This window comes from Canis lupus, chromosome 1 (genome assembly GCF_011100685.1).
Source record: "Canis lupus familiaris isolate Mischka breed German Shepherd chromosome 1, alternate assembly UU_Cfam_GSD_1.0, whole genome shotgun sequence".
NCBI classification, from domain to species: domain Eukaryota; kingdom Metazoa; phylum Chordata; class Mammalia; order Carnivora; family Canidae; genus Canis; species Canis lupus.
In genome coordinates, this window is record NC_049222.1 from 9,530,992 (window position 1) to 9,558,758 (window position 27,767).

Below are 27,767 nucleotides of genomic sequence, written 5' to 3' on the forward strand. Positions count from 1 at the left end.
GTGGTGTGCATTCTTTAAGCAGGTCAAACTCAAATGAGTTTGTGTAATGTTCCTTAAAACAGCATCCATTTTAAGTATTTTAAGTATTTATAAATATTTATAAATATTTGTTGCTTACTTTTTTGGGGCATTTTAAGTATTTATAAATATTTATAAATATTTGTTGCTTACTTTTTTGGGGCATTGGAATATGATTCTAAAATAGTGCCAATACTCATTCACCTGTTACTAAAAAAAATTTTGTTATTGCTTTTTGTATGTCTTCCACCCAGATTATAAACTCCTCAAGAGATAAGACATTATGTATTCTACTTCATTATTCTTTTTTTTCAGCCTCCCAAGTCTATAATAAAACATTTGAAATTCATTAGGATTTTAACAAATGAGTGAATGAAGTGAACTTCAAGAAAACTTAATAATACATAAATATATACTAATGTGGTATGGGGCATCCTTATACTAAAATATTATTTGTTGCTCATTTTAAAATTTAACTAGGTGTGCTATACTTCTATTTAAATTTGGTAACCCTAGATATAATTAGCCCTAGCCTACGTGCTACTATAGTCCTAACATCTTAAGAGCAGCACACTAAAGGATCAATCTGTGTCCAAGCAAGTTAACTGTGTCTCAGAAAAGAGTTCAAGATGCCTATAGCAGTACAAAATACCCAATAACCAACAAGGGGAAATATACAAAGTCTGACATCTAATTGAAAACTGCTGTGAATGCAAAGTAGTGGGAAATATGACTTAATAAGTTGAAACCTGTACATAAGGGCAAAGATGTAAGAACAGATGAAGACATCAAAGTTATTTAAAATATATCATCCATGAAAGAACTATAGGAAAATTTTAGTATGTTAAGTAGAGTGTCAAAGGTTTTTTTAAAAAAAGACTCAAATCAACCTAATAGAGATGAACATTACAATAACTGAGATGAAAGACACACTAGGTCGGATTAACAGAAGACTAGAAATTGCAGTAGGAAAGACTAGTGAACTTGGAGACATACAGTAGAAACCACCAAAAATGAAACATGGAGATAAAAACAAACAAATGAACAGAGCATCATTGAAACGTGCAGCTTTAAGCAGCTTAAGTATGTATAAGTGGAGTCCTTTAAGGAAGCAATGGGGAAAAAATGACTATTAAGAAAGAAGAATTACAGAAGATGTTCTAATACATATACTAACTGGTTTAGGAGACAGCATGTTCTATCTCTTGGACTTGTTAGAAGAAAGTGCTTAAAAACAGACTTGTGTTCCATGGATGGTTAGACTTAGTGATTTTGACTACTGCAACATGATTTCTCACTTTCTCCACAGTTTATATAGACATTTTATCCATGGCTTTGGCTGCCATTCCTATGTTCCCAAATGACTTTCTCCAAGCCTGTGAGTGTATCTCACTATCTGGGTCTCCAAGTGGATATTCCAGCAGCACTTTCAGACTCAGCATGCTGCCAACTAAATTTGTCATTCCATCCAATAAAGCTCTATACCTATTACATTTCATATCTCAGTGAATAGCATTGTTCTGTGGCCAAATTTGAAAGTTATTGTAAGACAATCCTTCTCCCAGCTTCCTATCACCATCCACTAGTCACAGAGACTTGCAAGTCATATCTTCGAAGGAACTCTAAAGTCTATCCTTTCTCTTTACCAGTTGCCACTATGTTAACTTGTGTGACATTCTCCCTTTCTTCCACTATTGCCACAGTATCACACATCTTAAGAGTGTTCAGCATAGTCATGCCTCTCCTTAGCTGGGCCTTTGAGTGAGCTTTTCTCCTTGCTTGGAATGCCTATTTTCTACCTTGCTAATCCTCTTTTCTATTTTTTTCTATTCTCACCCCAAATATTCCTTCCTGGGACACCTTTTACTCACAGCTGAACAAAATCCCTACTCTACAGAGTTATAGCCTGCAATTTATATCACAGCTCTTTTCTCAGTATGATTTTTTTCTAGTTCTATTTACATATAGGTAACAAATAAAATTGCTTATATGTAAGATGTTCTGACAGGACTGCATTGAATCTGTAGATCACTTTACATAGTATGGACATCTTAGTAACATTAATTCTTCCAATCTATGAACACATGATATTTTTCTGATTATTTGCATATTCTTCACTTTCTTCCTCAATGTTTAATAGTTTTCAGCATACAGATCTTTCACCTCCTTGGTTAAATTTATTCCTAAGTATTTTGTTCTTTTTGACACTGTTGTAAATGGGATTATTTTCTTAACTTCTTTTTGTTGTTGTTGTTGTTGTTTTTGGATACTTCATTTCTAGGATATAAAAATGCAACTGATTGTTGCATGTTGCCTTTATATCCTGCAACTTCATTGAAGTTGTTTATTAATTCTAACAGAGGAGGGCTGAAAAAGTCTATTACACAATTTGCTGACATCACTCTTTTGTGCCTCTTCCATTTAATTTTGATTTTTGTATCGGTATCCTACTTTAGATAGTAACTTTCTCCAGAGAAGGGACAGGTTTCTCCTCCTTATCCTTAGCACTGAACACAAGTCCAGAAGTGAAGTCCCCAAGTCCATAGTCATTGTGAAGATTACAGGACCCAAAGATTACATATTTCTCTTCTTGTAAATTTTGCTTTTGAGTCCTCTGTCTAATTTATTGAGCTATGTATTGGTGCCATTGGGTAATTATTTTCAGGGACATTTAGTGATTTCATACTGAGGTGGATAATGCCTATAGTTCATATATAATTAGGAAGTTGACATTTTACATGATTTCTGAAAATCAAATTTTCAGAAAGATCGAATTCTATTTAAATGGGAAAGCTGATTTATCAGCTTTCAATTTATCAGAATTTATCTCTCAATTTATCAGAATAATATTAGATATAGAATATTCTGAATCATTTAGTCATGTGTTTTCTGTTATCTCATGAAAAAGTAGATGAGTTCACATTTTAGTTTTTTAATTGAGGAATTTTCTATGATTATAAATAGGGTTCTACCACTGCAGCAAATGGATGTGCAAATATCCTCAATTAAAATTGAGCATCATTAGTGATGTTAGTGATGCACTGTTAAATTCATCTGACAATGCTTACATGGGGTTTTAAAATAAACTTTAAATTGGCATTAACAAATAAACTGTCCCCCATATAGATTTCAAGGTACAAAGATATGAAGTAACACATGATTCTCTTTAATCAGTAGAATCTACAATAACAAATTAGAACAAAGTTTTTTCAATATTCTGTATGTTTGCTTGCTCATTTTTTAGTCCATCATTTATATTCAAAATGCAATGCCCTAAGTCCAATTCAGGGGAACTTCTCTGATAATAAATGGCCATCATTGCCTTTTTCTACCCTAGATCTAGTGATATAATATACTAAAGTGGGAAGTGGAGAAAACTCAGAGCTATTTCTATTCCATTGGAAATATTTTGCTTCTTGCACTATATTTTTCAGAACCGACTGTAATAACTTGAACTTATTTGGAGAAAATGCTGTCTTGGAAGTAAATAGTAGAGTGTGAATTAAGCTCCCCTCAAGCTCTTCCCAGATGTTGATTCTCATTCTCCTTTAAATATAACTCTTGGTTGTCTTCAAGTTAATATTTAAATCTTACCTCTCAATGTTTAATTAATGCTCCATCTTTAATATTTTAAAGTGACATTGAGATAAAGTTAAAAGCTCCAGGGGTCTTTTGTAATCAAGTGTCTTTACTTCCAGGAAAAACATTTTTTTTTTAATCTAATGAAATGTAAGTCTCTGTAGCAACAAAATATTGTGAGAATTCTATTAATTTCCCAAGGAAAATTTTTCCTGTTCTATGTAGAGTTTTTATTAATAACTGTGGAATTTTTATAAAGCACTCTTCAGTATCTACATATTGATGTCATCAGATGGTTTTTATTCTTGAGTGTGTTGCTGTGGTAAAATGTGCTAAACAACTTCTGACATTGTATCAATCTTGCACAACCCATATGGATGCTGCATAATATATTTTTGTATTTCTTAGATCTTTTTGCTAATTTTTATTTGTTATATCTGTATTTCTACTCTTAAGTCGTGTTAGTTTTTGGTATTACTTTTGTCAGGTTTGGGATATGTTATATTCAGAAAATAAATTAGTTTTTAATTTTTTCTATAGCCTGGAATATTATAAATATTGGAATTACCTGTTCTTTAATTCATTTGTGAATCCACTTGTTCCTCATGCCCTTTTTAGTGACAGAGCTCTAAAATAAACTTTCCTAATTTTGTCAATGATAAGTGACTTATAACCTTCTCCTATTTTTTTATTTGATTTTGTTAACTTGTATTTTGCTAAGAAATCATATTTTTCTCCTAAATTTTCAGATTGGCCACTATCTAGTTCACTAAAGTATTTGCCTATAACCAGTCTACTTTCTTCTATATTTATTCTTCTGATTCCTATTTAATTTCTGATTGTCATTAATGTTCCTATCTTTGTACCTTGGTAATGTTTGCATGGAGTTGATCAACTTTAGTAATCTTTTCAAAGTATCACATATCAGATTTAGTTTTTCAAAAAGCTTTTGTTTTTTGTTTTTGTCTGTTTGTTTTTAAGATTTTATCCATTTATTCATGAGAGACACAGAGAAAGAGAGAGAGAGAGAGGCAGAGACATAGGCAGAAGGAGAAGCAGGCTCCATGCAGGGAGCCCGGCGTGGGACTTGATCTTGGGTCTCCAGGATCACACCCCGTGCACGAAGGCTGCGCTAAACCACTGAGCCACTCAGGGATCCCTCAAATAGCTTTTGTTTTATATTTCAGTTTACATAAGCGACCTCTTTGTTAATTTCCTAGTCCCAGTTTCCCTTGTTTTTCTAATTTCTTAAGATTAAAATTTAAATTCCTTACTTATACCTTCATTCTCTACTGATTAAGATAATTTAGGCTATATAACTTCTTTTAAATAGTGTTTCCCTGGTATCATAGGTTATGCTATTTAGCATTTTTCCTTTTCTTTTTTCTTAACCTTTGTAAGTAGTCAGCCATGAGCATTAACTGGTATGTTTTGAATTTATATTAAGTATTCAGAGTAGATACTAGCCTTATTGTTCATTATTAGCCTTTAAAATATACTGTTTCACTCCATTCATATAATTTTTCTTCATATCATTTATAAATGTTTACTATTTTTCAACTGAAGTAAGTATAGACTTCAGTAAATATTACTGCTGCATCATGCCCTTTTGTTCACCTCCTTTATCCTTCCTAACTTGCAGTCACAAACCCACATTTGCTTGCTCTTGAATCTACTGCATTTGTATGTCATAGTAAAATTTGCTCTCACATACAATACTTTATCCTGGGTTCTCTTCCAACTTAGACTCTTTCTTACTCACATTATTCAAATAATAACACTCTTGGGTGGATGCTATTATTACTCCAATTCCAGGTGAATAAATTGAGGCACTGAACTGTTAAATGAATTGTTCAAATTGCACCATTCGTCAGTGTTGGAGCTGAGACACAAATCTATGTAGACTGGCTCTAAGAAAGAAGCCTCTATGAAATTCAAATATTTTAAGAATTGTCAGAAAGCACATACTAATGGAAATGGAGGGCAGAAATGTCCTCTTTTTGGCTTCTGTTTTGAAATTTTAAATTTTGTATATAGAGTAGTGACATTGGTGACTTTCTTTCCTAGCATCTCAGCTAGGGTGTGTTGTGAATGGCCCATTTCTACTTTCTTTACACTTGATTTGTTAAATAGATACTAATTAATCTGCAGCTTATGTGGTCATAACCAACCAAAGGGCTGCTATCACACTGCTTAGCACTGACAGCATCTTCCACCTAAGACAAGTAGAACAGAAATTAATCCAGTCTTTAGTCAGTTGTCCCTGGTTGTTACCCCTCCTTTCTTGGTATTTCACCATTTCAGCTGTAATCACAGGGCTCCCCTGTGAGTGAGATCCATATCTGAACTCTGTGACATCTACCTTTCATAACTTTAAGTACCTTATAGACATTCACTTTCTAAGGGTGATTATAAATCATTTTGCTTTATAAATGACATGATACTTAAATGTGGAATCCAGTCTTAAATACAGTTTTAATTTTTTTTCCCCCATTGCTTCTCAAGTAGCTAAAGCAAGCTACTCTTGATCCTGGAGATTTCTCTTCAAGTGTAGAATTTACCTTGGGCAAGAGTTCCATTCTACAAAAAGTGATGGTTTTATCCACTTAGTAGGTCAAGGAGTCAGAGTTTAAGCTTAAAAGGACAAAAATATATTTTTGTATAGCCTAGAATATATTTTTGTATAGCCTATTGTATAGTTAAATGACTACTAAAAGTTATTTTAGAAGACATTAGAGTTCCTTTTTTTTGCACAAAATTCTGATATACATTTTCCCATGCAGTTATGGTTCAACCTTCTCTGACCTGCTCTGTGAACCAAAAGGGTGGGTTTTATGGACCACATTAATGCAGCCTCCTTGCTCGAGGGTTCCTGAAGGGTTTGGCCACAGGGACACACTGGCAGAGGTTGGAATGTGTTGGGAAAGAGGGATCAGGGTATTTATTCCTAAGAGTTGCCCTAATGCCAAACCAAATTCCATGGCTCCTGTCAGATGGCCCAGTTGGGACTTCCTGAAGTCAAGTAAGTATCCCTTCTATTTGCCCGTTCAGTCTTAGGTGACAGCTTCTCATGATGATAGCTTTGGGATGCTTCATATTATTGGCTTCTCTTAATCCCTTTTATACTCTTATGATAGAGTCACTGTATTAAATTGTTGTTAATCACTAATTTTGTGCTGATATATACTTTCTGCTGGAACCCTCAGTGATAAAATAATGTGTACTAAGAATGACCTTAACTGGGTAGTGTGGGAATCACAAATTGGAATTTTGCAATTGAGTTGCACAAACAATTGATGAGCATTAGCATGTGTATAACTTACTTGCCAGGAAAAAAGGTGACAATATGTCATGTGATAGTGTCAGTAATTACTCAAATCTCTCAAATTGTTGATGATATGGGGTGGAGCATGGGTGGTGGAGGCAACAAATGGAAAGAATGTGGCTGTGGAGCTTATGTTTTATGGTAATGATCTCACAGGGCAGTGTGGAGTGGTGCACCTCATAACTTTAGAAAGAACCCAAAGAGAAAAGAAAAAAATTGACATTTTAAAATTTCTCTATACACAGAAGGAAACAGGAAGCAAAAGAGGAAAACCAGTTTTCTATGGCAGCATGTTGTTTATATGCAGCTGCATGGAAGTTATGTTTGTACTCCAGGCTCAGGGCCTGAGCAAAACTGTTATAGAGCTTCAGTACCAATTCACCTACAAGGTCACCAGGCCTTTAAGGTAAGGTGTTCGGAGACCTTAGTGGGTGAAAAGTGGGAACCTAAATCATGATAGAAAGAGACAAGGACAATTGAAAACTCTGAACTTCCAAAGTTCTCAAATCCTCCTTGCTATGGAGAAAGCCATGTACCACTGTCCTTCAACGATTACATTTGGACAGTAATTTCATGAAAGGACAGCACTTCTTTCTAGGCTAAATCTTCCCGCCTCCACATTGCATTACCTCCATGGACACCATAACTGTCCTGACCTATAGGATCTGGTAAGGAAGGAGATAGCTTATACACTGACAGGTGCAGGGTCTTGCCCATTTGGAGTCTTGGATGTATTAATTAGAATAGCTTCTAAAGGTATTGTATTGGGGCTCCTGGGTTGCTCAGTGGTTAAGAGTCTGCCTTCAGCTCAGGTCATGATCCCAAGGTCCTGGGATAGAGCCCCATGTGGGGCTCCCTGCTCAGCAGGGAGTGTGCTTCTCCCTCTGTCCCTCTCCCTTGCTCATGCTCTCTCTCTCCAATAAAGAAAATCTTAAAGAAATAAAGGTATTATATTAAGTAAAATTAAACCTCATATTAAAACAGCTGAGTTTATTGACATGGGTGTACTCCCCTAATATGCAAGATTTAATATTTTATTTCTGAGCACTGAGCAGTATCTCCAACAGTTTATATGGATCATTGATTGAAGTTATGTGTCAGAAAGATTGTAATTTCCTTTCTCCTTTATATAAATGTTGTTTCAGATTCCTTGTATCTCACAGAGACACCTACAACAGTTAGAGATATTGATATATACTGTATACTAAAAGTTGAAGTAAAATGCAAGGTATAGTAGTAATTCTTTATAGTATCTAATGATCAGTTACATTTGTTTGAAGTATTTATACTCATGTATCTTATTTAGATTACACTATTAATTTCTTGAGAACAAATCAAAGACTATTGCTTACACTTTTTTTAAAAATCTCTGCAATCTAACATCTTTCATAAAGTGGGCAATAAATATTGGTTAGTTGATTGATTGGTTATTTTGAAGCTAATTCCCAAATTCCTTGATTGCATATATGCCTGAATTACGTTAATTTTTCTATCACAGTTGACATAAATTTATTGAGAATAATCTCTAACCCCAATACATTTATAGCCTGTAAGAGAAAAAATATATATAAATCAGTATTATGAGATAGCATTGCTAAAAGCCAACTAACAAGGCAGACCCTGTAGGTATACAGGGGTTTGACAAGGGAGATATCACTAAAAACGATGATCATAACCTTCAGTGTAAGGTAGGAATTGGCTTGGCTTGAAAGGTAGATGTAGATAAGGAGAAAGGTTATTTAAAGAAGAACGATTTTGAAGGCCTGGAAAAAATATGTAACATTGTTTCAATGTTTGCTAAAAGATCTGTTCGGAAGTATGCAGATTTCTTATAGGTGAATAATTGTAGTTTCGCAAATTATTTGTGACTTGATCCAAAGCGAGTTCGGAGCATCAACTTTGCCAGTTTTAACTGTATTTTATAGGTAAAAATAGAGCATGAAATTCTAGAGCTGGAGGTTAGCATACACAAAGAGGAGTTTTGGGAAGACACCAGTAGCAGTAGAGTTGAGGAACTGAGGGGTGATCAGTTGGGAGCAGAAGAGAAGAGCTAAGTGCAGAGACGTGGACAAGAGACCAGGGAGGCTGGGAGAGGCTGCTCAGTGGAATTTCCCTCCCTGAGCTCCCTGAGAAAGGACACCGGCGTGATGGTGACAAACAATAACTGTTGTCTGTCCTCAGGATACTAAGCTTTTGCATGCCTCTGTATTTCCAAAGTTTTAGAGACTGAGATAAACTAAATTTAGGTTGCCCACGTTTATGAAACGTTAAGAAATGTGAGAACTCCATCTGACCATCAAGAGTTCTCCAATTCTATACAGGGAGGCTTGAATGGCACCAATTGCAGGCAGGGGAGATTCTCTACCATCATCCATGCAGGTGACTGGTAGTCCATGAAGAAGAGGTGGTCAGAGTAGAGTAATTAGTTAAAGGAAGGATTAAGAGGTTGGAAGGATACATGGGTGATTTTAATAGATGTGGATCTTGCATGGCAAGTAGGAAAGTGTGGGAAGTTGCAAAGAAGTTAAAAAGGAGAGATCAGAACATAACTGGAATGGAGGTAGGAGGAAGGAGGGGGTGGGTATTGACAGGTTTCTCTCACAGCTTTATGCTCTGAGCTAATTACATCTCAACTTTCGGCATTAAATTTAGTGCAATAAATGTTAATTGGTAGGCAAACCCCTCAGCCCATTTTTTTAAAGTGTTGGTTTTTAGCTATGCTAAATGTCTAATATATGAAGTGCTTATCACCTTAAAATAGCCAGCTTATGTGTGCAGCAAAAGCTTAAGAATGTTTTTAAAATCTTGGCCCCCAGAAATAACCCTTAGAAGTTACAGATATTAAACAGTGGACTTGCTTTTAGAAAAATTTAAATGCTTTAGATTTTTGCTTTTTTCTACTCTTATCTTACACACTACCAAATGTAATATACTGAACTGAAATGTCATTTAAAAATTTTCCATTACCTGGAAGAAAAAAAAAAGCCTTGAATTTCATAATTTAATGGACCAAACTCATACCGTACATTACTTAGAAGCAAATGAAATTCAATATAATATGTCAGGTTTCAAGATTAAATTAAAGATACGTGGAATTCAGTTTATTCCTTGTGGGGAAATATACAATGCATATCAAAAAGCCAAAATGAAAAGAGTTAACCTAAGATAAGAGATTTTAATGCATAGCATAGCAAGGGACACTCTATTTGTATTTTCTTTGTATTTCTCCTTATAGACATAAATAGCAGCTTATACTAATATGTGTTTTCAAATGATCATCCCTTCTCTAATTTCTTTATAATTTTTAAATAAAAAAATAAATGCTGTTTTAAAGCTTTAGTCAGTACAGAATATTGATAATAACACAGGTTTTAGGGTACTTATCCCTTATTTAACTACATATATATCATATTATTATGTATTGTTATTACATTGCATATTATATAATATTTATGAATATATGTTATATATGATGTAGTAGCATATAATATACAAATATATATTGTGTAAAACTTATAATGATAGTACATATAATAAAATATATAACGTAATAATCACATATTATATACATATATACACATATGTATATAAATATAGATACAAAATCTTGAGAAATTTAACTTCATTGCTCTGAACTTTAGCAGTCTCATCTCTGAATAGGGTCCTTGTACCAACATAATAGGATTGTTGTGAAAGCAAACAGTATATTAAAACAACCAGGGATCCCTGGGTGGCGCAGCGGTTTGGCGCCTGCCTTTGGCCCAGGGCCGCGATCCTGGAGACCCGGGATCGAGTCCCACGTCGGGCTCCCGGTGCATGGAGCCTGCTTCTCCCTCTGCCTGTGTCTCTGCCTCTCTCTGTCTCTGTGACTATCATAAATAAATAAATAAATAAAATTAAAAAAAAAAAAAAAAAGAACTGCTTTAAAACAACCAAAGCAAAGCATGAACTAACATCATGAGCATTGATTAATGTACTTTGGAGATTCCTTTTTTTTTTTTTTTAAGTATTTATTTGTTTTAGAGAGAGAAAGAGAGAGTGCATTCTAGCAGAGGGACGGGCAGATGAAGAGAGGGAGAGCAAATCTCAAGCAGAGTCCTCGCTGAGCATGGAGCCCAGTGTAGGGCTTGATCTCACAACTCAGAGATCACCACCTGAGCCAAAATCAAGAGTCTGATGCTTAGCCAACCGAATCACCCAGGTGCCCCTTGAAGATTCCTATATTTATTTCCTGTTCATTTAATCACACAATGTTGTAAATAATTTCTAACCAGAGTCCGCACAGTAATAGATTAAAGGGCCCTTGCCACTCTACTGATGACTGTAGCTGTGAAAAAGTGCTACAATGAAAACATCACAAACTGGTTGGCATATGTTTGTTCATCTTAAATCTATGGACCCAGAGGTGAAATTCATCGAGAGCCTTGGATATCATATTCTATTCTTTTTATTTTTAGAACTGTAAAATGTGGTCTAGGAAGAAAGTGACTTTTCTAGTTTCATACAGTTTCATATACATTACTTGGCAGTTGTTTTTAATACCCATATAGATTTTCAGATGTGTGTGTGTGGTATTCAATGTAAACATTTTAAAGAATAGTACTTTTGAAAAATTAGGCTCCACCATTCACTCTTAACCTCTGAGAGAGAAGATTACTTCATCAATTCATACATATTTAGTAATTTTATTAATAGGACCTCATTTGGTTAGAGTCATAGAATTTTTGTAATTTCAATTCAATATAATAAATATATAGTGAATGTGTAGTATGTAAAGAATCTGGGGTACACAAAAACAAATTTTATATTCCTTCACCTTCATGAATTTCATTTTCATATCTGTGAGAAGAGAGCTACAACAGTAGACCCAATGCTCTTCAGACTATAATAATTACACAGGTTAGCAAAAAATGAATTCTATACAGGGATAAAAAAGCAAGTGATGATACCTCATTTTGGATCAATGTGTTAGTCAAGTTGTTTGCCATAACATAACACTCTAGGCTGGGGGGCTTATACAACAGAAATTTCTTTTCTCACAGTTCTTGAGACTGAAAAGTCCAAGATTCATTTTCCAGCCAAACTGGCTTTCTGATGCGATCGCTCCCTGGTTTGTAAATGGCCTCTTTGAACTCATAAGGCCTTTCCTCTGAATGCTTGCAAAAATCTCTCTCTCTCTCTCTTTCTGCATCTCTAAGACTAGCAATCCTATTGGATTAGAGTTTTGCCACCTGACCTCATTTAACCTTAATTATGTCCTAAAGACCCTATCTCCAAAGACGGTCACATTGGCGATCAGGGCTTCTACATGTGACTATGTGGAGAGCACATTTCAGTCCATAGCAATCAGGAAAGTTTTGATGAAGAAGGCAGTTCTTGGTATGGTATGAGAGTGTATATAAGAATGCAAAATACAGATGTGGAAATTTTACTCTGAACTAGGGGGAAGAAAGACCATGAAAGTACAGAATCTTGAAAATTCAGGCATGTTTGCAGAATAGTAAATATTACAGTTTTGCAGCAGCACAGAATACTTCAGGAGCAGTCAGAGAGTAAACGGGAGGCAATTTTACTTTATATGTTGGAGGACCTGGAAGGCTAGTCTGAAAATTTTTACATAATTTAAACATCACCATGAAGTCATCAATATATTTGAGAAAGGGAGTGTTATTATTTGCTCAACATATTGAAAAGATTACCTAGATGAAGTGTTCAGAACAGATTCAAATGAGATGAGTCTAGAGTATGGGAGACAGATTTGGAGAAGTATTGCAAGAGACTTTATTAGGATTAAATAAAATCGTGGCTGGAGTAATAGTTTTATTTCCTTTTCACTGCCAAAATCCCTGCCCCATGGCCATGCCTTTCCTCACTATTTAAAAACAGTTTAACTTGCATCTACACATTCCCATAGAAATGTCTTCCTTAAATTTCATTGTTGGCTTCCACATCTCCCAATCCAAGGGTCCTTTCTCAGTTTTCCTTATCCTTGGCTTCTCTTCAGGCTCCATGAATTATTTTTCCTAAACTCACTCTAGGAATTTCTAGGAACTTCTTTCTCCTTCCTTTATCTATATTCCTTTGTCACCTTCACTTGCTTCTCTTCCTTCCATACCCACAAAATGCATGTCTATCTAGGGTTTTCATTTGTATTTCATTCTATGTTATCTTCCATCCATTGTAAAATCACTTGCGCTCCATATGATCGGGTTTATCCATATTCACTTACCATGCATATCCCACGCCAACCTATAGCCCCACATTCTCCAGAATTCCAGATCCCTCTGGCATCTTTCCAATCAGTACACCACCACTTACAATTCATTTTTTCTCTAATATCAATCTCTGGGTGCCTAATTTAAAAAAATGACCCTTTTTAATATTTAGGCTCAAAACCTCAAGGTGATTCCACTCTTAGAATTCCTCAACTGTTTTCAATATATCTGACAATATAGCTCTTACTTGCACTGCTTTGTTTTTCAGTGTTTTCATTGCTATTACTTTTGCTACTACATTTATTTTTAAATCCTTTTTATGCTTCTTTTTATGCTTCATACTTCTCCAGTTAAATGAAGCATTCAGCCGCTGTCTTCGTCTCAAGACTGATGTATTTGTCCTCTATTTTCCTTATTAGAAACCACCCTGCCTGCACTCTGATAGGATAATTTTGCTGCAATATGTGTAATATATACATACATACATATATATATATATATAATTTTTATGTTTCTGCAAACTACTTGTCAAAGCTAATTTCTTTGCCTATACAAAATATTAAGGAACTCAAAAAGAGCCATAACACGAAAACAATGCTTAAAAATATCTAATAGGTATTAATTGCTTTTCCATGTACCAGGTTGTTCTTTTAAATACTATTAATATATTAACTCATTTAATCCTCACAACTTAAATGAACTAGCTATTGTTATCCCACTCCCTAGAATTTGATAACATGCTTTTTTTTTTCTTTAACTTGTTCTATATAATTTGTCAAATCTTTATCTCAGTAAATTTGGCACACTGTCTACCTTATACTGTTTACAATGTAACTAATGTAAAGCTCAATTGGCAGATGTGGAGGAAATTTATTGTGAGGCGGGTAGCAAATGCTATAGTTGGGTGACTGGGTTTTGAGCAAAAGGGCACATAGATAACTTGTTAAAAGATGAACTGAAGCATATTAAAAATTTTAAAAGCTCATTTGTGCCAAAATAAGTTTGAATCAGGCAGTGCTAAACTGGAAGTGGTTAGGACCAACAGGAGCTATGGGAGAGGCTTTTATAAAGAAAAGATGGAAACAAAGTCAGCAAAAAAATTTTTTTTCAACAGTTTTACTTAACAGACCCTGAGGTTCTTTCTTTCTTTCTTTCTTTCTTTCTTTCTTTCTTTCTTTCTTTCTTTCTTTCTTTCTTTCTTTCTTTCTTTCTTTCTTTCTTTCTTCTTTCTTTCTTTCTTCTTTCTTTCTTTTTTTTTAAGATTTTATTTATTTATTCATGAGAGACACAGAGAGGAGAGGGAGGCAGAGACACAGGCAGAGGGAGAAGCAGGCTCCATGCAGGGATCCTGATGTGGGACTTGATTCCGGGTCCCCAGGATCATGCCCGGGGCCAAAGGCGGCATTAAACCGCTGAGCCATCTGGGCTGCCTCCAGCAAATTTTTGATATAATTGGAGCCAATGATCATTTACCATTCTGAAAATCCTAAGGCCCTTAAGAATTATACTAGATCTACTCTGCTTGTCTTCTAAAAATGGAACAACAGTCTGGATGGCAGCACATCTACTTACGACATTGTTTAGTGAATATTTTAAGCCCATGTTGAGACCTACTGCTCAGAAAAAAAGATTCCTTTCAAAATATTATTGCTCATTGACAATTCACCTGATCACCCAAGAATTCTGATGGAGATATTAGACTAACAGTTTTCATGCCTGCTCACACAATACCTGTTCTGCAGCCCATGGATCAAGGAATCATTTTGACTTTCAAATCTTAGTTAAGAAATACATTCCATAAAGCTATATCTATCTGTCATAGATAGTGATTCCTCCGATGGATCTGGGAAAATTGGAAAACTTCTGGAAAGGATTCACTGTTTTAGATGCCATGAAGCACATTCATGATTCATGGGAAGTGGCCCAAATTACCATGAATTTTGAAGATGTTGATTCCCACTCTCATGGATGACCCTGAGTGGTTCAAGATTTCAGTGGAGGAAGTAACTGCAGATGTGGTGGGAATAGCAAGAGAACTAGAATTAGAAGTAAAGCCTGAAGATGGAACTGAATTGCTATGAGCTCATGATAAAACTTGAATGGCTGAGGAGTTGCTTCTTATGCATGAGCAAAGAAAGTGATTTCTTGAGATGGACTCTATTCCTGGTGAAAATCCTGTAAAGATTGTTGAGATGACAACAAAGGGTTGAACATATTACATAAATCTAATTAATAAAGCAGCAGCAAGGTTTAAGATAATTGACTGTAATTCGGAAAGAAGTTCTACTGTGGGTGAAACGCTATCAAACAGCACTGCATGCATACTGCAGAGAAACTGTCCATGAAATAAGAGTTGTTCAAGGCAGCAAATTTCATTTTCTTATTTTAAGAAATTGCCACAGCCACTCCTACCTTCAGCAACCACCACCCTGATCAGTCAAGACTGAGGCAAGACCTCCCACCAGCAAAAAGATTAGGATTCACTGAAATCTCAGATGATGGCTCATATTTTTTAGAAATAAATTTTTTTAAAAAATATTTTTATATTAAGGTATGTACATTGATTTTTTTTTAATATCATGCTATTGCCCATTTACCAGACTAGAGTGGAGTGTAAATGTAAATTTTACATGCACTAAGAAACCAAAAAAAAAAAAAAAAAAAAAAAATCCATTTGACTAGCTTTACTGTGGTATTTGCTTTGGGGTAGTCTGGAACTGGACGTGCAGGATCTCCGAGGTACACTGCCTACATTTAGAAAAATCCTTTCAAACATCCTGTCAGATTTCATCCAGAAGAAACAGCATTCCTAGCAAGTGACCCCATGGACACAAGAGGGATCCCCCAGAGATGGTGCAAAGATACCACCCTCTCAAAACCCAGAGCCACTCCTGAAGGCAAAGAAAAGACAGAAAACGGGGGTCCCTGGGTGGCTCAGCGGGTTAGCGCCACCTTCAGCATGGGGTGTGATCCTGGAGACCCGGGATCGAGTCCCGCGTCGGGCTCCCTGCATGGAGCCTGCTTCTCCCTCTGCCTGTGTCTCTGCCTCTCTCTCTCTGTGTCTCTTTCATGAATAAATAAATAAAATCTTAAGAAAAGAAAGACTCTGGTCCCCTGGTGACCCGACATGGTCATTGGGACCCTAGCGGCAAATGGGTTGAAACCCACGTTTCCGCCACATTTTGGGCACCCCCCAAACTGGAGAAGGCCACGGCAAGTTCTCAGAGCACAAAAGGAGACAAGGAGGAAGGCAATAGCTGTTTCTAGGAGAGAAAGAACTGGGAACCGGTGGAGACCCAAAGCAAATTCGCCAGGCACAATTCAAAGATCGAATTCTTACCATTTTTCCCCGGCCAACGTGGACAGAAGGGCCGTGCGACCTGTTCCCACCCGCACCCCCCAGGCCCCGCGGGCGGAGACCCAGGAGAGCTCACGCTCCCCCTTCGCAGGTCCCCGCGGGCGCCAGACGTGGGGGTGGGGGGGTGGGGGGGGGACGGCTAACCTGCCCTCGGTTAGGGTCAGGGTCAGGGTCAGGGTCAGGGTTAGGGTGGGGGGGGGCATGTGTGACTGGGGGCCTGAGGCTTAAGCTCTCTGGTCTTCACCATCAATGGATTTTATTTTATTTTATTTTATTTTATTTTAATTTTATTTTATTTATTTTATTTTATTTTATTTTATTTTATTTTATTTTATTTATTTTATTTATTTTATTATTTTATTTTTTATTTTATTTTATATTGTATTTTACTATGTATTATTTTATTTTTATTTTATTATTTTTTCTATTTTGTTTTATTTTATTTATTTTCATCAATGGATTTCTGAAGCAAAATATGACTCATAAGGGTGTGAGAACAGTGTTGGGTGGCCGCCCAGGTTCCTGAGGTTGGTGCTTCATAGCTGAGAGCCGCAGATCCTTTCAGTGACTGTCCTGTTCGGGTGCTGGGGACTACAGGGGACACCTGTGAGGTGACAATGAGCCTTTGCAGAGGGCTGGCTCCAGCGGTGTACTGTAGTCTCACCTCCGCCCCCATCCCTTTTTGTTGTCTCAAAATCTTGGCTAAAGCTTATAATCTTCGAACTTGATGGAAACAAATTGTAGTGATTCCACTACAATTAAGTGTATAAATTCCACAGAAATCTGTTCTTATAACCAATTTACATTTGCAGGCAGTTTTAATTTCAAGGTTTTTATTCTTCTGCTTTGCATTAAAAAAAAGAGAAAAAAAAACTCGCGTGATTTTATTGATACTAGAATTAAGAAGTGCTAACATACTATGTCTCCCTGGGAGTTATCTTGTTACTGATGTCTGGATGCCCTGCTTATCTGCTGCGTGCTTTGATGATCTGATATCATTTTATTTTGATGTTTTCAATCTCCTATTTGGGGCAGGTTTGGTAGTCAAAATATAATTAAGCAGATGCTTTTAATATGCAAATATCCATGTGATTACTACATCAAGCGATTACATTTATTCTGGAAAGAAGTGAAAATTTAAAAGGTTGGAGATAATGACAAAATTTCAAAATCTCTCTCTGAGTAAATGAGTTTTTAATATAATGATACCAATTGATAAGGATTCTTGTCTCTTAAGATCATTCCAGCACACAATCCCTTGTTGAAAAAGCCTTGTGTTGTAAGGAATAAAAAAATGCAAGAGGTATTTACTATGCGGTTGTGTATCTGAACACATAGGTATTATAGTGCTGGTCCACACAGAAGAAAATACTACTCTGTGATATTTTGTGTACCAAAATTATAAAAAGAGCTTAGATTTGATAAAAGACTATAGAAGAAACATTTAAAGTGAAACAGATTTTTTAGGGGCTAGATCAATCTTGACATATGATTCATTTTTTTCTTTAGTTATTTTTGTTACTGTTTTCCACTAGCAAAATGAAATCTTCATATTGTCATTTCAAGTTACAGTGTAATATGATCTCTTTTTCTCCTTTCATTATCTCTATTTCCCCACCCCACCATAAACAATTATTATACATCATTTGGCCAGTGTCCTTATATTTGCAGGTATCCTTGAAAAATGTGGTAACATTCCGTGTGCATGTTTTTAGAATTTGTTTTATTTGTAAAATTTACAAAGGTACAGAAATGTTGAGAGAAGAGTAAAATGAAGAGCTTAGACTTAAAATTGTTACCATGTTGCCACTTTTCTATCATTCCTTCAGTCTCTCTCTTCTTACCTTGGGAGTTGCAAGACAGCTGTTTTCTAAATCTATACCTAGTATTCATTTGTAAAGAAGAGCTTTCTCTTTCTCTATCCCTTCCTCTTGATCTATTGTTGTTGTTGTTGTTTTAATTCAATCCATCAAGATTCCTTGCATTTCTCTACACCAATAGGTCATTTTTCTTCTTGATGTCCAAATTGAGCTAATTTTGGAATGTGGAATCCCTTTAGGTGGTTTCTATGTGTTTTTGATATGCCCCCATTATCTATTTAAACTTCTTTTTCTGGCTTTTTGGTTCAACAAGTTGCAGTACTTATTCACCTATTTTATTTTGTACTTTCTCTGCCCCAGACCTGGAATTATTCCTAGGAGCCCTGATTTCTTCTGGTAAGGAGTGGACATAGGCTCCAAGATGTGGGTTTATTCATGGCAACTGGGATCTACTTCACTCCTGGGGTTGTTCTGTGAACAGAACTAAAATACACACATATTGTAAAAATATGAATTCATACTAACACCTGTAATTAAAATTCAATCCTTAGTTTTTTCTCACCATCTTCCCTTGTACATTTATATCCCCCTCCTTTTCCAATGAAAGCCCTCACATCCAAACATATTATTCGTTTGTTCAATAACAAATATAATTTCAGAATTACAACCATAATATTACCAACAACAAACCTCTTGATTTCAATATTTCTTTGCAATTTGAGTTGTCCCATCCAAGTAGAAGCAGTATATACCTATCTGTTCATATTCTTTGAGTCTTTCAGGTGGGTATAAAATTTTCCTCATGTAGATGTTGATGTGTATGTGTTTGTGATTAAAATATATTATTGTGATATAGATCTCAGTTTGTTTCTTACTTTTTTCAATTCAGGATTATATTAAAATCTTTTCTTAGAATCTTAAAGTTCATTTTATTTATTTACTAGAGAGAGAACAAGTGAGAAAGCATGAGTGGGACAAGTAGAGGGAGAAGCAGATTCCTTGTAGGGAGTCCCATGCATCACATCACATAGTCCGTGGTATTCGGACTATGCATCCACTTCCTTTCTCCAGAGTTGGGCGAGTAGGTTGCCTCAAACCTTCCGATATTGCATACAGAGCTGCTTACAGGCCCTTAGAGTCTCCTTATGAGCCTCTCTGGAAACTTCTCTGGAATATAAACTCAGGAACAAGTTTGATAAATTATAGATTCAAATGTACTTACTTTGATTATCAGATTATTACCTAGAATTGATGTTCCTACTATACCCCCACCATAAGTGCTTGAGAATACATTTATCCTACATTATCACCATTAATTGATATGGTCCAGTTTTTTTTATTTCTCTTTTTTCTCAACATGAGGAATATATGCCTCATTATATTAGTGGCCTATTTCTAGATATTAATGTTTGAATATCTCTTTATGTGTTAGCAATTTGCATTTTCTATTCTGTGGACTGCATGTTTTTACTCATTACTCATATTTCCTCTTTTTTCTGTAAAATATTATATTTAGCTCCTTAATCCCATCACCTATTTAACCTGTTTCCCCCACCCACCTCCTCTCTGGTAACCATCAGTTCTTTATAATCAAGAATCTGTTTCTTGATTTGCCTCTCTCTCAGTTTCCCCCTTTTGCTTGTTTGTTTTCTTAAATTCCACATATGAGTGAAATCTTACGATGTTTGTTTTTCTCTGACTGACTTATTTTGCTTAGCATAATACTCTCTATCCACATCATTGCAAATGGCAAGATTTCATTCTTTCTTATGGCTGAATAATATTATACATATATCAGTCAATTGATACTTGGGCTGCTTTCATATCTTGGCTATTGTGAATAATGCTGCTATAAACATAGGGGTACATGTATCCCTTTGAATTAATGTTTTTGCATTTTTAGATAAATACCCAGTAGTGCAATTGGTGGCTCATAGAGTAGTTCTAGTTTTAGGCTTTTGAGGAAACTCCATACTGTTTTCCAGAGTGGCTGCACCAGTTTGCATTCCCATCAATAGTGCAGGAGGGTTCCTTTTTCTTCACATCCTTGCCAACAGCTGTTGTGTTTTGAGTTTTTAATTTTAGCCATTCCAACAGCTGTGAGGTAAAATCTCATTGTGGTTTTTATTTGCATTTCTCTGATGGTAAGTGATGATGAATCACTTACCACACTTTTCATGTGTCTGTTGGCCATCTGTATGTCTTTAGAGAATGTCTATTCATGTCTTCTGCCCATTTTTTAATTGGGTTATTTGTTTTCGGATTATTTGTTTTGTTTTGGGGTATTGAGTTTTAAAAGTTCTTTTTGTATTTTGGATACTAACCCTTTATCAGATACGTCTTTTGTAAATATCTTCTCCCATTCTGTAGGTTGCCTTTTTGTTTTGTTGATTGTTTCCTTCACCGTGCAGAAGCTTTTTATTTTGATATAGTTCCAAGAGTTTATGTTTGCTTTTATTTCCCTTGTCTCAAGAGAGACATCTAGAAAAAAGTTGCTACAGCCATCATTCCTCATATTTCAGTTGGGTTTCCCATTTTGCTCTGATGGGAAACAATCTCTTTATGCTCAGTTTCCATGGTCTAAAAATATTGGTAGTGATTCTAATATCAACAAAAAGATATTTATTTTTTCATTAGAGTAATTTCACTACTGGGATAACAAGGAAATTTGTAACTCTCAAAAGAGATAGAGAAAGTTATTTTGAAATGATAAAAATGTCAGTTCATGAGGAAGATATAAATTTAGATAAATTATAAACATATACACACCCAACATTAGAGGACCTAAAAATGTAAAGGAAACACTGATAAATCTCAAGACAAAAAGAGACAGAAATACAATAGTAGCAGGAGACTTCAGTACTCAACTCTCACCAGTGGAGAGGTCATCCTCTCCACTTTTTCTTTTATCCAGACCGAAAATCAATGAAAAAACAGTAGACCTGAGCAACACTAGACCCAATGGACCTAACATACATATATACACCAGAAAGCATCAGAATGCTTTTTTCTCAAGCATACGTGGAACATTCTCTATGATCATATGTTATCAAAAACAAGTCTTAACTAAGTCAAGGAGATTAATTTTGTTTAAAAAAATTCTGTAAATAAGTACTTGTTTTTTTTTTTTTGTTGTTGTTGTTGTTTTATCAGAGATGAGCACAATTGCTATTTCCGATTTCATTTTTTTAAATGTTGAATTAGTATTAATAAATTCTTATATTTAGGTATACTTTTTACTACTTTCAATTCATCAGATATTTGTGTAGTTAATGAATTATCTCACTAAGCAGTGCTGTCTCAAAAGAAAACAGATTTCCTGAAGCTTGACTTATTATGTAGCTACTCTAAAATATTTTCATTTAAAAAATAAATAAATAAATAAAATAAAATAAAATAAAATATTTTCATTTAATTAAAAAGTATGATGACATACTAAGTTTCTAAAACTGTTAAAATATTGGTACTAGAGTAATAATACAACAAATATTATATTAGTTTTAAAATTTATTTTTACATCTATTTTAAATGTAATGCTATGCCAATAAAATATTTGAAAAGATTATCTTTAATTTATATATTTGATACATCTAAAATATATATTTAGTAGAATTCCTTTGTGAATTCTATTTTCTTAATGTCCTTCTCTTTTGTGTGTGTGTGTCTTTTATTTTTATTTTATTTTTTTTATTTTTTATTTTTTGTGTGTGTGTGTGTGTGTCTTTTAAAAGGAGAGTGGTTTTGTTCTGTTTTGCTGTTGAAATAATAAATGACAAGTGACAGAAAATTGCTGGCCAGTTTATATCAATGCATTTTTAAAGACCCTTACCTATTTTTTAAAAGATATTTTATTTATTTATGAGAGAGAGAGGGAGGAGAAGAGGGAGAGGTACAAGCTGACTCCACACTGAGTATAGAGCCCGATAGAGGACTCAATCTCATGACCCTGAAAGCATGACCTGAGCCAAAATCGAGAGTCAAACACTCAACGATCTGAGCCACTCAGGTGTCCTAAGCCTTAATTCTAACCAAATAATGACAATAACTAAGATATCTTATGTAAACCTAGATACAAGTTATAGGTGCTTTTCCTTCTCAAACTTTCATCAGGAAAGAGAAAAGTACTTCATACAAGATTCCTCAAAAAGTTATGAATATTAAAGACTAAACCACCAACAACTTTATTGTTGATAAAAAAAAGTAAGTTTGGAAAAGACAATTAGCCTAAATCAATCTCAGTAGTAATTTTTGGTTGCTCATAAAGGTTACCTGAAGTAATTGGTAAAAATACATGACAAAGAAATTTAAGGTAGATTTAGTCATTATTATAGGAAACACAGTCTCGTGACACTCGTAAGCTTGGATATGATTGTGAACATGTCTTTAGAGACTGAGTAAGTGGAGATTTTGGTTTGGATAGGGGAGATTTTAGCCTTGGGTAAAACTTTTAGTGACAACATCTATGCCTCTATTCAAAAAGTTACCTCCACGACTTACATGGAAATGATAGCATTATGGTCTGGGGAACTGGGTTAGGTAACTCAAATATTTATCTTTAAGAATGAAAAATTGTTTATGTAAAAGATGCATATGATGAATTTAAACAAATTATTGTATAGATAAAAAGTAATATTTTATATTAATGCTTTATTTTACATTGTAGGTATTACTAAAATAATATAATAAACATTATAAGGTAGAATTATATTTCATCCACATCCCTAAAATTTAATCATATTGGTAAAAGAGCAGACCATGTAGTATTCAGGTCCCTATTATATGCAGCCATAAAACAGAGATGCAAATAATATGCTAATTAAAACTGAAAACTTAAAAATGCTAAAGGTATTTATGAGTTATAAGTTTGTTGAGGAGTTTCAATTTGTTAGGTGTATAATAATATAACTATCTTATTGTTTTAAGTAATTCCTTTCATCTGTGTTCCAGGGAGTCATCTTTTTCCCATCACTTAATATCATTTTTAGCGCAGGTTTGAAAATATCCCAGTCACCTTGGTTATTAAAATTTAGACCTGTCTATTTTAAAATTTCAGTCCCATATTCTTTTCAAAGTTTCTTCACCTTCCTCTCCTAGGGAAAAGTTTGAACCCTTTTGTTCAAGGTTGAAGTGTATATTTGAGAGGGGAAGGAAGACAGAGAAGAGAAGGCATGTGTTTTTCTAAGTGAATGGAGTTTAAAAGTTTCCTCCATTATCATATCCCACATGGAATGTTGTTTATGGCAGAGAGAATAAAAGATGGAATATTCAAATTCAAGGACACTGCCGGTCAAGTAAACAGAGAAATACCTGATCTGGGTGAATAAATGAAATAACAGTCAACATTTTGCAGCTCATATTAGGAATAGGAAACACTTTAGTGTAGATTATGCTATGGCAAAATATGAAAACCTGAAGAAGTGGAATATTAAAACCTAGAAATAATTGCTGACATGTCCTTCTAGGTTTTTTTCTTTTTTTTTTTTTTTTAAGGATTTACTTAATTATTTGAGAGAGAGAGGCAGGGAGTGCGAGTGCATGCACTCACATGGGTGCGGGGTACGGGGTACGGGGGTAGGGAGACAAGCAGACTGCCCACTGAGTGTGGTGCCTGAAGGAGGACTCCACCCCAGGACCCCTAGGTCATGACCTGAGCTGAAATCAGGAGATGGATGCCTAACTGAATGAGCCACCCAGGCAACACCCCCACACATACATGCACACAACACCTCTAACTATGTAACACACAATCCTCCATGCATTGTACTTATTTTTAATCCTCTTTGAAAAGTCTTTAGGCTAGATAATCTATCTCATTTCAGATTAGGGAACTGGCATACAACTTGTTAAAAGTTAGATGGTGGAGGCACTGGGATTCAAATGCTGACACTGAAACTCCTGACTAAATGCTCTTAATCACTATGCAATACTGTCCTTTAGTATCCCAGAAAGTCTGTTACATGAGAATGTGCCATGTGGAATGACATGCGGGAAATGTTACAGTCTGCCAGAGATGGGATAAGGCAATGAGATTTCCTAACAGAGCTACTTTCTTTGGGTCACATTGCTTGCTTCTTTCCTCCAGCCCTGCACCTAGATATCACAATTCAAAGGCATGGGGGAGTGAATGCTCCATGGGCTGAAAACTTTTAGAATATGGGTGCAGGGGCCCATAGATAAATATTTCCTCCTTTCTTCTTTCCCCAAATAGAAAGTCCTGGCACACTTTTTATATTGCTTTGCAGACGGTCCCAGTGAAGGGAGTAAACAGTCACCCAGGTGGCTGATTTAATAATGCAGCCTTGTGTTGGCTCTTTTTGCTTTCTAGCTTTGCTCCCTTTGACCTTCCATCCAGCTCCCTGGGATTAAACACCCCCAGTAAATTGGTCTTGTGTTAGCCTTTGTCTCAGGCTCCAAGGGAAACTAAGGGCAGAGCATCAGTAATGTGTCTACTTCAGCAGGTTAGCTGTGTTAAGTGGAAGTGAGGGTTGTGTGTTACTGAGAGGTTTTTTTTAGAGTAAAGAGGCTAGATTATTGATTCTTAGCCCTCGCTGCATAATAGAATTATTTGGAGATATTTTTTTAAAAGACTTCATTTTTGTAGAGCAGTTTTAAGTTCATAGCAAAATTGATAGGAAGGTACAGAGACTTCCCATGTCCCTGCCCCCACACAGGCACAGCCTCCCCATTACCAACATCCGCCATCAGAAAAGTACATTAATTACATTCGATGACCTACATCGACACATCATAATCCATAGTTTACAGTAGAATTCACTCTTGGTTTTGTATATTCTATGCATTTGGATAAATTTGTACCCATCATTATAGTGTCATACAGAGTATTTTCACTGCCCTAAACATCCTCTGCTTTCTTTCTACTCATTTTTGTCTTTCCCTTCCATCTTCTGACAGCCTCTGGCAAACACTGATCTTTTTACTGTCTCTGGAGAGAACTTTGAAAACAATTGTATCTATGTCCCCCCCTTCAGAAATTCTGATTTAATAATTCTGGAGTTGGTCTGAGCATCAATACAGTGTGAAATTTTCGGGATGATGGTAATATATAGCCAGGATTGAAAAATCTGGATTGATCATACTTAAATTATTAAAAGAAGGATTTAAAAGAGAAGGAGAGATCAAAGAGGGATATTTCATGGTTCGTGGCTTTTCAGAAAAGGGAAGAGAATGGGATTCAGGGTACATGTGGAGAGATTAATTTGTGCAAGACATAGGAACACCTACTTTGTAAGGACCCAGGGATTTGTTTTCCCAGCACTCTTCTGCACAGGCATTGCCTGGGGATCTTGTTAAAATGCAGGTTCTGATTCTTTAGATCTCGGGTCTGAAATTCTAATGTCTAACAAACTCCAGGTGATGCAGTGCTGCTGGTCTGTTAGACACATTTTTATTAGCAAGGACTTGAGGTTTGTGGTTTTGGGTTTTTTTGTTTGTTTTTTTCCAGGTAAATGTGATCAGAAGGCAATGGGGAGAGGGAGTTTAGGGTGTAATTAAAAGAATTCTTATACTATGGTTAACTGATGTTCTTTGGACTCTAAGCTCAATAAAAAGTGAAGTGAAAAGGAGATTAATGAATTGGACACGGAGGGGTCAATGACTGAAGGTTTGAATGCCAATGAAACAGAATTGTATTGACATTACTGAAGAAATCAGGTTGGGGGATCCCTGGGTGGCGCAGCAGTTTGGCGCCTGCCTTTGGCCCAGGGCGCGATCCTGGAGACCCAGGATCGGATCCCACGTCAGGCTCCCGGTGCATGGAGCCTGCTTCTCCCTCTGCCTGTGTCTCTGCCTCTCTCTCCTCTCTCTCTGTGTGACTCTCATAAATAAATAAAAATTAAAAAAAAAAAAAAGAAAGAAATCAGGTTGGAAATATAGGAGGGTGTGATGGTCTCCTAGTGGAATATGTGCCTTAATGGTATGGGGCAGGAATGAATTTCAGGTAATGAAAAGTCAAGGGCTCAAACTGAGAGGCTGGGACAGAGTAAAGGAGATCACTGGAGATAAAATCAAGGAATTACAAGGCCAGGAGGTTAGGTTATTCTTAAAGAGGTTTAGGTTTGGTAAAGAGGGGAAGCATGAGTCACACAACAGTCTTCAGTGGATGAAAGGGACTCATTGATAGACTATGACAACAGAGGGTAGAATAATTTAAGTTAATTGGTATGAAACTCAAAGGTGTAGGTTTATTTTATTTTATTTTATTTTATTTTTTAGGAATAGCGGTCTCTGTTCCAACATGGCATTAGGAAACATGGAGGACATAACTCCATTCTTTTGAATGGAGCAAGTGAAGTAGTTGAGGATGGAGAAAAACTCAACAATTTCAGAAAACAAGTTCTAGCATCACAGTTTGAAGTGAGAGCAGTGGGAGGATTAAGGTCAAGGAGAGAAATTATAGATAAATTTTGGAGAGACAGTCAGTAAAGAAGAAGAGCCCAGAAAGGCTGTTTGGGCAGTGACCAAGAAAAATATCATTTGTGTTGAGGGTGGTTATCTTATGTATTTTTGAAGAAAGGCATATTCTTGGGTAAAACAGTAATCCTATATGTTTTGGAAAGGACTCCCCGACTTCTTTCCCCCAAAGAGCCAGACATTTTCATCCCTCTAGTCTCCTTCTGTTGACAACTGCAGTCAGTGCAGCGTTAGTGGTAGCATGGAGAGAAAATGGATGCTAACCAAGAAGGCATCATTTCTAGCTCTCAGGAGCTAGAAGTCTCCAAATGAAGATCAGAGTCTTATTTTTCCCCAAGAACTCATGACATAGACAGTCAGAAATGGTGTAACATGGTGGCTAAGAATATAGTTCTTGGAACCAGGCTCCATGAGTCCAAATTCTAATCCCAACCCATACTAGCTTCACGATGTGGGGCAAGTTACTGAACCTGTCTCTGGGTCATTATCTATAAAATGGGCATAGCTACAGTGTCTAACTCACAGGTCCGTGGTGAGGATTTAGTAAGTTAACATGTGTAGAGCATTACGAACAGTGACTAACACAAAGTGCTATATAAACATTTGATGCTTTATTTATTTAAATAATTACTGGGCTTATAATGTGTTATTTTGATTTAAAGAGTATTTTTTTTTAGAGAAGATCATAATTATGCTAACAGCAAATCCCTAAGAGAGGAGTCCTTACCATTCATTATTTAACAGTTACAACTAAAACAACTGCAAGATGCATAGACACATATACAGTTTTTTCTTTAATCTTTTAGGCAAAGGAAAATTGCATCAGGTGTGCCAGTGGAAATATTGCAGAGCAGAGGTTGAGAGTAGGTCAGATGATGCTGTGGAGAGAAGGAACTGCAACCTAAGTGGAGAGGGGGCTGGTATTTAAAACACCACATTGTAAGAAGACAACCTTCTCATGCAGTGAGAAGTCTGGCTGCAGAAACGCCACAGTTCTCACCGCGTGTGAGAATCCCAGCCAC